Genomic DNA, 15,034 nt, shown 5'->3' with positions numbered 1-15,034 from the left:
TTATTGTGTTATCATCCAGCCTTAACAGTTCTCTTAGTTTTAACTACCCACTTAGGAATTTCTAAGTCATAAAACAAAAGATGTAGTATACCCTTTAAAGAGGAAAAACTGCATATTTTTTAAAACACTAAAAATACAAACCATAAATATTGGAGACTCCAAAACCTTTTAGGCCATTGATTCTGCAAACTCCTAAAGGCATAGAGGCAACAAACTAATAGAATAAGTTGCTTGAGAACAGAATGTCTATTAATATCAATCTCCTATCTTTGCCCTGGAAACACAATTTGCTTTTGAGTGGAGTGGATGTTAAGGTTGTTTGCCACGCAGAGCAAATAACCTTTCCCTTTAAAAGCATACCTTTAATAGAGAAGAATTTCTCCTCTTGCAGAACTGATAAGTTCTCCCCACACTCACAGCTGTAAGGCTGGAAGACATTGTCAAGCAAGCAGGCATGCAGTTAAGGGATACAACAGCATGTAGCATTGCTTTTTCCTCAGTTATTAAATCAAATACTAGAAATTAGTTACAAGTAAATATTGTAAATTCCATATTCCTCTTATTTCGACTAATATTTTTGTCATAGCAAATAACAAATTTTATTTTAGCAGTAATTCCTCAAATTCCATCTGCTCCTATAAGCAGATCACAAATATAATAAAACAGCTCTTGATTGTAAATGTATTAATGAAAAAAAGCATATCCTAATACACGACTTCCAAAGCATAGGAAAATATTCAGGTAGCAATTGCCACTGAGTGTCTGAAGCTTCAGTCCCAACTCAATACTTACTCAGAAACCATCCATGTTCATCATGTGTGAGTGTGTGTATGTATTCACATATATGAGTGTGTGAGTGTGAGTGATCTTCAGATGAATGGCTTTATTATCTTAGAATATAATTGAGAAGATGTCACAGTAGAGGTGGATGTGACTGTTGCTGTAGCACAACTCAAATCAGTAGCATTAGCCTTAGTGACACTCGGTGCTGCTAATATGCAAGAAAAGTCCCACTTAATAATATCTTATATGAAGCAGTATAACATTCAAGATGCCAAGTTTAGAATTATCGCTGTTGTGTGTGTGTGTGTGTGTGTGTGTGTGTGTGTGTGTGTGTGTGTGTGTAAAATGTTTCTGTAGCATTCAGCAATCTAACCGTTATCTTGAGAAAACTCTCTCACAATCACTTGAGTTGTAAACTACAATAGCTGCTTTTGTTAACAGTCACTGTCTTCACTTGAAAGATGGGCTGGCAGATCATGATTATTCACACAGGCTAATTGGCAAACTTTTCTAAAAAATGTGTGGAGTGAGCCTGCTGTTTTTAGTAAAGTGTGCTGTCAGTAGTAAAATTGGGGTTTAAAAAAAAAGCAAAAACTTCAATTTTAAAATATTTATGTTTGAACTCAATCACATCTCAATATTTTTACCAATTTTACTGGTAATGAAATACATAAGTGAAAATTGGGAATAAATATAATACTATTTGTAGTGGCTATTCCTGGTTGTCAACTTGACTATATTTGGAATGAACTACAATCCAGAATTGGAAGGCTCACCAGTGACCCTTATCTGGAGGCTTGGAGATCCTTATCTGGATCTTGGTATGGAGATCTTGAGCCATAGTGGCTATGGATTCCAGAAGATTGAATCTCGGAGTTTAAGGAACACACCTTTAATCTGGGCTACACCTTTCATCTGGGATTAAAGGTGTGGTGGAACACACCTTTAATCTGGGCTACACCTTCTGCTGGAGACAATATAAGGACATTGGAAGAAGGGAGTCGAGCTCTTGCTCCTGCTCCTTCGCCTGCTTGCTACGTGAGACTGAGCTAGATCCTTGGACTTCCATTCACAGCTGCGACTGAACAATTGTTGGGAATTGGGCTGCCGACTGTAAGTCATCAATAAATTCCTTTACTATCTAGAGACTATCCATAAGTTCTGTGACTCTAGAGAACCCTGACTAATACACTATTCATCAACAATCCAAAGATGAACTGAATCCACTGATCCATTTTCTCACAGAGAAAATTGTAAGACGTTACAACATAATAATGGGCTAAAGGTCCATTCAGAAACACAAGCAAGACTACTGAATTTCAATATAGCAGATAAATAATTCATGATATAAAAATCAAACTCCACAGCCCTATAACCTATAACAAATTCTTTAATTTTCTTACATGTCTCTTTTCTTCTTTATATCTGTGTGGTTATATTTCTTGTCAACAGATGCACACAGACTTACAAAGTACAGATAGTTTTAGGATCCTCACATAGGATTGTAAAGATTAAAGAATTTTCACTTCTAGAGACATCCAAGTTTAAAATGGTTTGATCAGGAAATCAAGTCTGGTATTCAAAATCTAAAACCTACTCAAATTTTCAATTGCAAATAATTTTCTTCCTTTTATGAATTATATTTTATATTTTATTCATATTTTGTAATATGTTTTATATTGCTCAGAGAAGTTAGCATTATTTTGCTTTATTTTGTTTTGTTTTTTTGTTTGTTTGTTTTGTTTTTTTCGAGACAGGGTTTCTCTGTATAGCCCTGGCTGTCCTGTAACTCAGTTTGTAGAAATCTGCCTGCCTCTGCCTCCCAAGTGCTGGGATTAAAGGCATGGACCACAATGCCTGGCAGAAGTTAGCATTCTTAAACTTTAACTTTCTGTTATGTAAAATTTTCTGAAAAAGATGGATAAAATTAATGACACCAAACAGGGTTTAAGTAATGATTTAGCAAAATATGTTATTTACTATGAAATAATCCAACTATTTTTATAATATTTGGTCTTTTTATTATTTCTATACTCTTTATCATTAAATATATATTTTAACATATTAAATGTTTTGTCTGCATGTATTTTTGTGCACTAGGTGCCTGCCTGGTGCCCATATAATTCATAAGAAGATGTCATATCCCTTTGATTTGGAGTTATTGAAGATTTTAAGGCACAATATGGGTGCTAAGAATCAAATGTGGTTCTTCACCAAGTATAACATATTTTTTCTTAGACATTGAGGCCCCTCTCCATTCCATTTTAAAAACATATTCTAACAGTAAATTTATGCTGAGTGGTCTCTACAGCTTCACTTATTCATTACATAGGAAAAGTAATATACCTATTCCAAGGGCAACTTATTTCGTTACAGTATACAAATTAATTATTTTATTAATGTGACTCATGAATTGCAATGTGTCTGATGACAAATATCCTTTTAGAAAAATGGGTTTTAATCTTTCAGAAGCACTGAGAAGACATCACTAATAATAAATTTATTTTTAAGGAATTGTATTTGTTCCAAAGTTTATGTTCTTAGCAAACCTCAATGTCTGTTACTTCATGTATAAAATAGGAATACTCCATTTTTTTTTGTTCAGAATGGAGAGTGTATAAATATTAATGCTTAGTTAGTATTCACTGAATAGTTTTTTCACATTTTTCTATTTAATTTGTCTGAAGCTAAATGATAAAATCTGAAGAGATATACAAAGAAGGCCTGTATGAGAGAGTGTCATATCAGCATATTTTATTAGTGGTTACACTCTGATATGTCCTTGCTTATAGTTCTCTCCATGCATAAAATGTTGGGACAAATGTCCCCTTCATTTTCCACTGATTTACGCTTGTTTTGCCATGTTTGATAAGTGCAGAGCAATTGCACATATTTACTTGCTTTTCTGTCATTGCTGTTTCTAATCAGAACTCCCCTGATATTCATATTAATCCCAATGGATTGTGCAATGAACTTGACCAACAGAAAACCTTGCATTGTATGAAAAAGCTTTGTGGCCTGCCAATGCATTCTTGCTGGTTCTTTTGTGTATGTGAAAGACTACAAGTAGAGGTGCTGATCTTTCATTAAACGTGCAAGCAATCAATCCAGAGGCAGATTTTAGACCTACCCATTCCCCAAGAGTTTGCTGCTGTTAGCATAAAGTGATACACAATGATTTTAAATGGGTAATTAACACATAATTAAATATTTATTCTCTATATAAAAAGGGCCCTAAGTGCTTTTGATAGGACAATGAGTGCAGGACTTACTGACTTTCTTTGGATTTAAAGAGTAGATGGTGACTAGAAACCCTGGCTGCAGCTCTTCACCATGTAATACTAGAGCACTAGGTCTTTTATTACTGCATTGTCAATAGTTTTTCGTACATTCTAGAAACAGTGCTTCTTGAGACTGTTTTTTGTTGGTTTGTGAATCATAAATATTAATAAATGGTTTATTTATGCTAATTTCAATGGAAATTTTCAATAAAAACTTCACTGAACCACATCTATAGAGGTTTGTTAGTTTATTACCTATGGCTCCTTCCATCCTGCAGCTCCTGTTTGAGTAGTTGTGATAAGGATCACATATGCACAAATAATAGAATATATTATTTCTGGTGGTTCATTGTTTTTTACTTATCATAAATGCTCTAAAATCAATGTAATAGAGCTGGGTGATTGTGGAAAACACTGTACTTTAAGCAGAGTTTTTTCCTCCATACTTTTTTGAAATTTGTTTATTATCCTTTATGAGGATACTGAGTCTTTATAACTTCTAAGAATTATAAAGCCCTTGGTACATAATTTGTCAAATTTCCAACAGATAACCAGAGTGTTTCTCTTCTGCTTATAAAATCATAGGCTAGGCTTGGCTATGCTTACAGCATGGATTTGGCTAAATTTAGGTCAAATAAAGCCTTCTGCAGAAACTGTCTCTCCACAGTGCTTCTTAATATAAATATAGGTAGTGGGTTAGATTTTACTCTGGATAAAGCATAAAGCAATTATAAAAGTTCAGGGACCTGATTTGGGATCCCCAGAACAAAACAAACAAACAAGCAAACACCAATAAACAACCAACCAACCAACCAATGTAATTTGTAGACTGAATGCAATCCCAGTGATTATGTGAGGAGCATAAGGTAAGATAATACCTAGGTCACCATAAGTCAGCTAGCATGGTACTAGTAGTGCCAACAAAAGACTGTCTCAAGTGCAAGATGACAACCAACATCAGAGTTTGTCCTTGGACTTTCATATGTATGCCAGGTCAAATGCTCAACTAAACATACACACTCAAACTCATACAACCAACACACAAGCACAAAGTCACATTTATACCTGGAGAATCAATACAGAATGGATATCCCTAAAACATACATATAAGTAAAATTATACAAACAGAGCAAGTTTTGTTTACAAATACATATGTATATGCATATGTGTGTAAGCATGTTACAATTATGAAAAAGAATACATAACTTGAAGAAGAGCAAAGAGATATTTATATAGGAGGATTTGAGGGGAAGAAAGGGAAGGGAGAAATGATGCAACAACATTACAATCTCAAAAGGGGCCACCTACCCATCTCAAAAATATTAATCCAGAATTTCTCCTCTTAAAAAGAAATACAGGGAAAAAGAGTGGAGGAGAGGCTGAAGGAAAGGCCATCTAGAGACTGCCCCATCTCATCCCTAGACACCAAACACAGACACCACTGCTGATGCCAAGGAGTGCTTGCTGACAGGAGTCTGGTATAGTTGTCCTATGAGAGGCTTTGCCAGTGGATGCTGGCAGCCAATCATCAGACTGAGCACAGGGATCCCAGTGGAGGAGTTAGGGGAAGGACTGAAGGAGCTGAAGTGGCTTGCCTTCCCATAGGAAGAACAACAGTATCAATCCACCAGACCCCACCAAAACTCCGGGACTAAACCACCAACCAAAGAGTACACATGGAGGTGTCCATTGCTCCATCTACAGAGGATAGCCTTGTAGGAAATCAATGGGAGGGATCCCCTTGGTCCTGTGGGTACTTAATGACCCAGTGTAAGGACATGCTAGGGCACTAAGGCAGGAGTGGGTGAATGAGTGAGAGAGCACCCTCATAGAATTAGGGAAAGGAAGAGAGGGAGAGGGTTTGTGGAGGGGAAAAATAGATAATATTTGAAATTTAAATAGAATAACCAACATAAAAGAAAAGAAAATGAAAGAAATAATTACATAAAAGTAGTCATATCTAAAATTACAATAATATATGAAATATATCACATACTATTGTCCAATCTTTGGAATGGACAAAGACTCTTTTAGTTTCAGGTCATGTACTGTGTAAGATTTCATAAGTAAAATTTTAGGTCCAAAAAGGAAATGAATTGAATAGTCATAAGACCTTCTATTTTGGATTCGTATAAAATATTCACATGTGCTGAAAATATTTATAGAACATGGTATTTACATTGATAAATAGGCATTCCTTGAGTTTCAAAGTTATGAAGCTTTATTTCTATTAATATTAATACATTTTAATAGAAAAATTTGAAGTTAAGATAAATTTAACATTATTACATTGATGTTTGAAAGGCTGTATTTTTAGGGTATTTTATTAACTTTCACTTTTATTATATATTTTAATGTTTTAAAGGCAATAACATTTTATAAAAGATAGATGGTAAGAAATTTTGATGTTTTATTGTTATATTATTTAATTTATATGTTTTAATTTAGGCCTCTATAAAGAGTTTTAGGCAATGTGTTACTTATACACAACAAATCTTTTTTTTTTTTTTTTTTTTTTTTTTTTAAACTAGAGACTGGAAGTCTGAGATCGTATTCCTAGCATTGTACATTTCTGGTGAAGACTTGCTTTCACTTGGAGTATTAATGAACTTGTATCCTGATATTGCCAAAAAAAAATGTCTGGTTTTAATTTTTTAAAATCATTCACGAGGAGAAAGTAATCATATTCATATTCCTTCTTAAGACTCACATTCAAACACTACAACATTGATAATACAGCTTTTAAATACGGAGAGAACAGTAATTTGAAGGAGGGAAGTAAAATACGATTACATTTCATTTTATATTTGTGTAAAATTCTCAAAACTTCTAAAATCTAGAATTCTGGAAAGACACAAACATTAGATTTTTGTAACATTCTGTAGTGCTATAAGGGATTTGTGTAGGTTGGTTCAATGCATCATGTGCTATGCTTTTTCTTTTTAATCTTTATTAAATTATTCTATTTACGTTCCAAAAGTTTCCTTTTTTCTGGTCACCCCTGCTTCTGAGTTCTTCGACCCATTCCTCTCCTCCCACCTTTGAAGGGTGCTCCCCCGCCAACCTACCCACCTCTACCTCACCCCCACCAGCAACTCTCTTCCTTGGGTCATCAAGTTTCCACAGGATTAACCACATTCTCCCCAATGAGGCCATACAAGGCAGTCAGTCCTCTGCTACACATGTGCCTTGGGTCATGAAACAGCCCACATATGTATTCTTTTTTTTATTAGATATTTTATTCATTTACATTTCAAATGCTATCCCCAAAGCCCCCTCTACCTTCTCCCCACCCTGCACCCCAACCCACCCACTTCTGCTTCTTGGCCCTGGCATTCCCCTGTACTGAGGCACATGATCTGCGCAAGACCAAGGGCCTCTCCTCCCATTGATGGCCGACTAGGCCATCCTCTGCTACATATGCAACTAGGGACTCAACTCTGGGGGGTACTGGTTAGTTCATATTGTTGTTCCACCTATAGGGTTGCAGATCCCTTTAGCTCCTTGGGTACTTTCTCTAGCTCCTTCATTAGGGGCCCTGTGTTCCATCCAATAGATGACTGTGAGAATATCCAAGATACAATTTGCAAAACACATGAAACCCAAGAAGAAGGAAAACCAAAGTGTGGATACTTCTCTCCTTCTTAGAATGGGGAACAAAAGAGCCATGTAAGGAGTTACAGAGACAAAGTTCAGAGCTGAGATGGAAGGAAAGACCATCCAGAGACTGCCCTACCTGGGAATCCATCCCATATACAAAAACCAAACCCAGACACTATTGCATATGCCAGAAAGATTTTGCTGACAGGACCCTGACATAGATCTCTCTTGTGAGACACATATGTATTTTTATTTTGCTCTGAGGATTAAATCTTGTGGATCCCTTTAAAAACTTCCTTATAAATATATTCTAGTTATTTTGAAAGAACTCTAAACAACAGTCTCATTGATTCAGGTTTTAGTTTGTAAAAATTGAAATATTATAATTATTTTTAACATTATTGCAACATATAAAAATATATTAATAAAGTATTTACTAGCCTGGAATACCCAGGCTATAGGTGTTGTAACTTAGTTTTAATTTTTTTCAATTCTTTTTCTAGGAGATTTCAATAAGTTTTATATTATGGGTTGATAGACCTTGAAAGTCCTTGTCAATTATTTCCTTCCCTCAGTTCCTCTTGACCTTCCAGTTCTCGCCCCACTCCACCCCACCTTCCTCTTCATCTCATTGTTGGAGAAACTTGTTTGTTTTCTATGCTGGAAGTTTTCTGATGTTTAACACAGAGTAGATAAGTTATGTCTAGAACTTTCTGAAAGGAAGAAATGTTCTTTATTGTTCAACACAGACACCAGACAAACAGCTGCTGAGTGTTGGACTAAAATATGGATGGTGGGTTCAGGAAATAAAATTTTAATACTAAACTTACAGTAGAAATAATAACACACTTTTACATTTCATGCTTTTATATTTTCCAGTTTGTGTGGGACTCATGCAGACGTTTGATTCATTAGGTACTCTTAGAGATTAAAAATAATACCTGTTAATTTATAAAATAGTTTTCAGTAAATACACAGTGTATAAGGAAATTCTACACATTTATGAATTTTATCTTATAATAATTGTATTATTCACCATTAATATAATACAGTTTAAGTAAATATATTTTTAATAAATACATTTATTAAATGTTTAATATGGTCCAAAAATACAGTATTATTGTATTTTAGTAGGATAGAATTGAATCCTTTCCATGTTTGCTAATAGACAATAGTCCATAAAATTGTCATCCACAAATTTCATACTGAAAAACATGGAATGATAAACAAAATTTTATGATGAGCACCTCCAGTAGGCGATTTTTCAATAAATAAAACTCTCCCTTCCCCAGCAGCCATCAAATGCCACTGATCAAAACACTATCACATGCACATTTATGTACAATTAATCAGACGTGGGGAGTTATTAAAAATAATCATGAAGTTAGGAGGGATATGGCAAATATGTTTTGGGGTGATGAACTTGAAGCAAAAGTGAAGGAAATGAATATGATCTATAAACATTACATAGATTTATGAAATATTAAAAATTAGAATCATAGTTATTTTAATGAAATTTACAATTGTGAGCATTTGTAACTATTCTTGTTTGCATGAGGCCCTGACAACATACAAAGCCTAGTGAACATGGTTAAGCTTTATGATCTATTAGTTCCTAGTTATTTGATCCACTTAAAATTATTTAATATTTCTAAGTCCTAGTAGAAATATATGGAAGGTGAAGGATATATTTCTAGCATGTTCCAATAATCATTATTAAAAATTAATGCTCTAGGAAATACCCAGGTCTTGGAACCCAAGACTGTGTGATTCTTTTGAGTAACATTCAAACCAAATGCATACATTGAACTAAAAAAACAACTGATATTTTTTAAAATAATTATTTCACAATGACACAAGAAAAGAGATAAGAAATGTGCTATTTATCACTACTAATGGAACCAGCTAAAGAAATACATACTTCAGTTGATGAGAATTAGACAGTTGTCATGGTTGCCTGAGTATGCAAAAATAAAGGGGGAAATTATTTAAACCTAAATCTCATCAAAGATCATTACCTTTATGACAATGGAGCCATTTATCTTAATGCCAGTGAGGATGAAAATATTAACATAGGGAGACAAATGGGCATCTGTGAAATAATTTATGCCTAAAAAGAATAAGGGAGATTTAGTGATGAGCATTTTTTATACAATGGCATCATTCAATTGAGTTCATTTTTATTTTACTTACATTACTATAACCAGCTATATAAATCTAACATGCTCAATTAAAATGAATGTTCACATGATATGGGTCACTGGAAACTGTCACTGTCCATTTCTTATCTTTGCCTTGATTTCCTTCTCTCAATTCTTGGAATGCTTTCATTTGAGTGGACCTTGATATGCATAATCAACCCTGCATAGAAAGGACTCACATAAGAAAATGAGATGACAAATTGTTTTAAAAGGAAGGAAAGTTGTAGATATTGAAGTGAACAGAAGTGTTAGGATCTAGAGATATTCCAAGCTGGATTCCAGAAAAATTAGGAAACCAGACAAATTAAACAAAGTTGGACTTATGCAACCAAGAGGGAGATGGACGTATGGGAAAACATACTCCAAGTACTAACTAACCTAACACAAGCTAATTGGCTCTGATGAGTTTTCTCCTAACATGGCCAGTGGAAGAGTCTAAGGAGCCAGTGCTGTATCCCCAGAGTAGCATACCCATTCCAGAATACAGAATGGAGGCTGCATATGCTGATTCCAAAAGGGCCTTGGGAGAAGTGGGAAACTGCCCTAAATTGCCATCTGCTGTTTGCTTTGCTCTCCCCTTCCGTCCATGTCTCTCTCTCTTTTTTCTTCCATTTTTTTTATTGGTTTGGCTCTTTGTTGTTTAGAAACTGACTAATTCCTAGTCAACACCCAAGTGATGTTTGAAATAAAATAAAATTAATAAGCTTGTGCACCAAGTACTGGCTTTCACATTTTGTTATTTAATATAATTTAAATATGCTTATTAATATATACAATAACATATTTGTAAAAATAGAAATAATGTATAATAAATATATCTTTAAGTGAAAGTTAAAGAATACTTACATTAAACATGTGTCTTTTCATATGAGGTTGAGCCAAACTGACATAATCTTAAATTGGTGCAGTAATGTTTGAATAATAAATCCAACTCAATATATCAGTTTAGCACCATCCTTTTGCTCAAGAGTGTAAATAAAACTTCAATTTGAATAGAAATTGCTCTCAGATGTTCCAGTGGAGAATACACTTATGTAAACAGCGAGACTGCCATGACTTAGCAAAAGCTGTATATCACTGTCAGGAAACACTGAGAGTGTATGGAAGAGGATTTCAAAATTTCAAAACATAGGATCTGGACTGAAACTCTGTAAATATACAAACTTACAGATCATATGAAGCTCAATAAGGAGGAAAACCAAGATATAGATGCTTAAGTCCTACTTAGAAGGGGGAGGAAAATAATCACAGGAGGTAGAGGGAGGGAGGGATCTTAGAGAGAGAGAGAGGAGGGGGAGGGATAAAGAGGGGGAAGCAGGATCAGGTATGAAGGAGCAAGGGAAAAACTATTGTTTTATGTAATAGATGAGAGAAGAATACATTTTAAAATATGTACTTAATATATTGATTATTCAAAAATAATTATGTAGAAGAATAATTAATTTGGCACATATATGTAAATTTATATATGGATTTTGAACTTTCATTTATAGAAATATCTATGCTTTGTAAAGAACATCCAAGTGTGAAAAATAATGTCCATTTTGCACATAGTATATTTGAAAGAAATCTGGTTTTGTTGATCTCATAATATTTAGATTCATCAAATGAATGAAATAAGCTACCTGTAAATATGTAAATGTAATGCATAACATATGAATGTACTGTATACTTTGAATAGCAAACTATAAGTTATTTTTTTCAATTGTGGAGGAGGGGGGGTTCAGCAGGCTGCATTAATCTACCATGTAACTTTCCTGAGCCAAGTTACATCCAGCTAACATAATGTATTATGCTCTATAAGTAGAATCCATTGCAAAAGTCCCACTTAAAATGAGACAAGGAGAGATGGAAAATAAACACAAAGCATTGATATATTACCACGCTAAAGGACTTCCTGCAAAGAAAGCCAAGGATTGATCTACATTAAAAATGTGATTTACTCCAGAAAGAGAATAATTAAGCATTAGTCAATCGCTAAGACATTTTAATAGTATCTGTCTAACAGCTGAAAGTGCATTAAAAGACTAAAAATCTGGACCTGGGGAAAGATTCATTAATTAAACAAAAATCTGTTCTCTTCACACTGTGAACCTGTCAAAATGTTTTCAAGTGTGGTTATCAGACAAAGCAGATACTTACTTACACCCAGCGATGCTATGAATTTATATCAGCTCTTAGAATCTGCAAGTGTTAGCCATTTGAAGAGTTGAAGCAGAGAGATTAATTCAGAGTATACCAAATATCTTACAAATGTTGTAATGAATTAATGAAATGTAGTGTATATGCAGGGTTTCTGTACTTAGCTGAATCTGTTATGGAATATCACAAAGGTTTGAAAAAATGCTCCCTCTCCTCAAGGTGCTTCAACCTAGAATGCAGAAGCACGGGTAAGCCCTGTGATAATACCATCTAATGAGCATTAAAGGGAAACAACCAGTATGGACTCAGAGTCTTGTGTGGCAAAATGTACAAATGAAACTCATTGGTGATTAACTCCAAGGCACCAATCATGTATTGGTGTCACAGCAAGGAAAACAACAACAACAACAACAACAACAACTACAAACAACGATAAACAACCAACCAAACAAACAAACAAACAAAAAAAAAAAACAAAAGGATTTCCCCTGTGAGTAATTTAACTAGGAATGAGTCCAGATTTGAATTCTCTACTCCATGCTCCTTATATCTTTCATCCTGTCTATCTGTTGCATAAGTCTGAATCTGTGAGTGCATGTGTGTGCATGTGTGTATTTCTGTGATGTGTATCTGTTACAAACAGCTTCATTATTGTCTTTAATGAAGAATATAGAAGTCATTACATAGGGTAGGAATGCTATACTTTCTGAAATCTTAACAGACTTCTCAAGGGATTAAGTCACTGGCTCCAATTTATGCCAACTGACCCACACAACAAACAGTACTATAGAATCATTCTTTATCAACTAATATTCATGAATATTCATTTTATGAGATTGCTCTCATTCTCTGTATTTGCTGCTTTTAGGAAGTGCTTTGTTCATGTTGAAAAGCATGGACGATTTCACAAGTTAATATTAGAGCTATGCATTAGCCTAGGTTTTAAAATATGATTACAAGGAAAGTTCAAGGCAAGTAAGGTTGGCTCATACTTTGTTGTCTTAAAAGCACATTAAACAAACTGGTTGCATTCATAGTAAGCAGCACCTTTAAGACTTACCTGAATGTAAGGCATATTATTAATCACAACTGTGCATGCCAATAAATGTTCCAGTCCCTTACTTGGTAAGTAAGAGAGATTTTTATAATATTGCACCCTCAAAGTAAAAGTAAAGTGTATGGATGTAGTTGTGTTGCTGTTTCGGGAGTAATATTTTCCAGATTTTAGGCATGGTGGAAATGAAATGGATAAGAAGCTTGCAGTGGTTTCAGAAGGTCCAGTCTATCCAAGGACTGGAAAAGAATATTCTTGATTAATGGTGGGATAAACAATACTTTGAAAAACACTGCTTGTTTGCTTGCTGTAAGTCAAGGAACTGAAAGATTCACTACCACCTAATTAGCATTCAGTACAATCTACAAAATAACAAGGTTATTGAAATTTCAAATAGTAATCTAATATATAAACTACTTAGATTAATTTCTGTATTCTATATGCCAATACATATTATTAGAGTAAAACTGACTTTTAAAATTTTTTTAATTAGGTATTTTCTTCATTTACATTTCAAATGCTATCCCAAAAGTCCAACAGACCTTCCCCTCCCCACTCCCCTACTCACACACGCCCAATTCTTGGTCCTGGCGTTCCCCCCGTACTGAGACATATAAAGTTTTCAAGACCAAGGGGCCTCTCTTCCCAGTGATGTCTGACTAGGCCATCTTTTGATACATATGCAGCTAGAGACATGAGCTCTGGGGGTACTGGTTAGTTCATATTTTTGTTCCACCTATATAGGGTTGCAGACCCCTTTAGCTCCTTGGGTACTTTCTCTAGCTCCTCCACTGTGGGCCCTGTGTTCCATCCAATAGCTGACTATGAGCGTCCACTTCTGTGTCTGCCAGGCACCGGCATAGCCTCACAAGAGACAGCTATATCAGGGTCCTTTCAGCAAAATCTTGCTGGTTTATGCAATGGTGTCAGCATTTGGAGGCTGGTTATGGGATGGATCCCTGGGTGTGGCAGTCTCTAGATGGTCCATCTTTTCATCTCAGCTCCAAACTTTGTCTCTGTAACTCCTTCCATGGGTGTTTTGTTCACAAATGGTAAACAGCCAACAGAAATCACCCTCTTTGAGAATAGAAAGCCATGGGATAACTAGGCTTCAGTTGATTCCAGGGTTAGCCAATGAGGAATTTCAGGTTTAGGCTTTCAACCGTTTTGTACAATGTTCACTTCAGTCTTTTGCATCACATAATAGCTAACTTTAACCTTAACTGAATTTCTAATCTGAATAGTCATATTGTTCTATAGTTTTCATTGTATCAGAACCACTAATATAGCTTCTTGTAATTTACATATTTATATATTTCAGTCACTAGTCACTGTTCCATCTCTAAATGAATTTGTTTCTAGGAATTAATTCCTCTTCTATTTTATTAGATATTTTCTTTATTTACATTTCAAATGTTATCACCATTCCTGGTTTCCCTCTGAAAACCCCCTATCCCCTCCACCTTCCCCCTGCTCACCAACCAACCCACTCCCACTTCCTGGCCCTGGCATTCCCCTATGCTGGGGCATAGAGCCTTCACAGGAACAAAGGCATCTCCTGCCATTGATGACCAACTAGGTCATCCTCTGCTACATATGCAGCTATAGCCATGAGTCCCATGATGTGTTTTCTTTGGTTGGTGGTTTAGTCCCAAAGAGTTCTGGTTAGTTCATATTGTTGTTTTTCCTTTGGGACTGCAAATTCCTTTAACTTCTTGAGTACTTTCTCTAGCTCCTTCATTGGGGACCCTGTGCTCAGGTGAGAGCAGATGTTAGCAAGGATATGGAAAAAGAGGAACACTCCTCCATTGCTGGTGTATTGCAAGCTGGTACAACCACTGTGGAAATCAGTTTGAAAGTTCCTCAGAAAAGTGGACATAGTATAACTGGAAGATCCAGCAATACCTCTCCTGGGCATATACCCAGAAGATGTTCCAATAAGTTATAAGGACACATGTTCCACTATGATAGCA

This window comes from Mus musculus, chromosome 7, assembly GCF_000001635.26.
Source record: "Mus musculus strain C57BL/6J chromosome 7, GRCm38.p6 C57BL/6J".
Taxonomy (NCBI): Eukaryota; Metazoa; Chordata; class Mammalia; order Rodentia; family Muridae; genus Mus; species Mus musculus.
The sequence above is the reverse complement of the archived record's forward strand: the minus strand, read 5'-3'. Positions refer to the sequence as shown.